We start from the raw sequence: 1439 nt of genomic DNA on the forward strand, positions 1-1439 counted from the left end.
GGACATACATTGTATTAATAATCAAACTCGAGGTAGAAACTGCCTAGCAACGGTGTTTGGAACTTTCTCGATGCTTCCAAACGAGTATAGAAAGCAAATGCAATCGTACAGCGAGAAAAATCTCCACGAGGCTGGCATTCGTGCGATTGTCTTGGAGAGTAACACATCGAGCATTTTCAACAATCGTATTTTTGCGTCTAAGATTAGTCTACGTTTAGTAAAGAGTTATTCCGTTGACCGTGGATTCGTTTAAACACAAAAACGTTGTTAATAGCATTCATTAAACTTATTATTCGTAAATCATACTATTCATTAAACTTACTATTCGTTAAATAAGTTTAATGAATAGTGCTAGTCTAATGAATAAGTCTAATGAATAGTTCAATGAATGCGCTATTAATAAAGGAACTTGTTTGGATTCAGAAGATGGATACACCTATTGGCAGCCACATCCACTATTCCTATGTAAGTTCGAGCAATATGACGTCTTGTACGAAGGAATCGCCACAAAAATTCAAGAAATAAAAACCAATAGCAACCCGACGCTACCGGGTTTTGCCTTTACGACTCAAGAAATAACCTTTGTGCTAACCAAAACTGGAGAACAGCCTTTGTGCGGATACACCCTGTTATCCACAGAACACCCCAAGCTCTTTTTCCTAAAAACGACTAAAGGAAATACATTTATACCCAAACGTAAAACAGCAGTCAAAAATTTGGATATATTCACATACGTTAACTCAAAATTCATTTACGTAGAAAAACTGTCAGAAGACAAATAACGGTACTCTATCAGGATATATTGACACTAAGATGCATCTCGGAAAAGAAAATAATAGAGAATGCATTCAGTCTAGCAACTATATTACCTGATGAATTTGCGTATGCAATAACCAAAACTCCAGGACACATGGCTTTGGTCGCAGGAGAAGCAGTACACATAGTTAAATGCATTCCAGTTCAAGTGAAAGTAGGCAATGCCCTGGCCGCGCTGAGTGCACTCGTTCCCGTTAGATCACGAAAGTTAAGCAGCGCCGGGCACGGATAGTACTTGGATGGGTGATCGCCTGGGATTCCGTGTGGCGTTGGCAGAGCGCGCTGGGCCCGCCGCGCCCCCCATGCGGTGGTTGATACGGATGCCAGCGCGAAGGTTCGTTTCTCAGAGGAGATTCCTGATCAAGTGTTGGAGGCTTTCCTACGCCACCATTCCTCAGATCAAGGGGGGGTACTTGTCCTGAAGTACTCTCATGGTGTTTAGATAGGTTTCGTGAAATGTATCCTGATGCTCCGTGTGTAGATTTTGACTTTACTTGGTAACAGTGCCTTATTTATTCATGTGTGCATATATGCCTAAATGTGTTCCCAGCGGGTGTTATTTTATTGGAGTGATTTTGTCTATATTCTTATATTTTATTTAATAAGATATGTTTTGTTTGTTG

The 1439-nt window shown here is 40.4% G+C and overlaps 1 pseudogene; it reads left to right on the forward strand.

Annotated features, from left to right (window-relative positions):
- The first annotated feature begins 973 nt into the window (after positions 1-973).
- On the forward strand, positions 974-1091 carry LOC117240490 (annotated as a pseudogene).
- Positions 1092-1439: the final 348 nt, after the last annotated feature.

Source organism: Bombus vosnesenskii, unplaced genomic scaffold (assembly GCF_011952255.1).
Source record: "Bombus vosnesenskii isolate JDL3184/JDL3185 unplaced genomic scaffold, Bvos_JDL3184-5_v1.1 scf7180000014691, whole genome shotgun sequence".
Lineage (NCBI taxonomy): Eukaryota > Metazoa > Arthropoda > Insecta > Hymenoptera > Apidae > Bombus > Bombus vosnesenskii.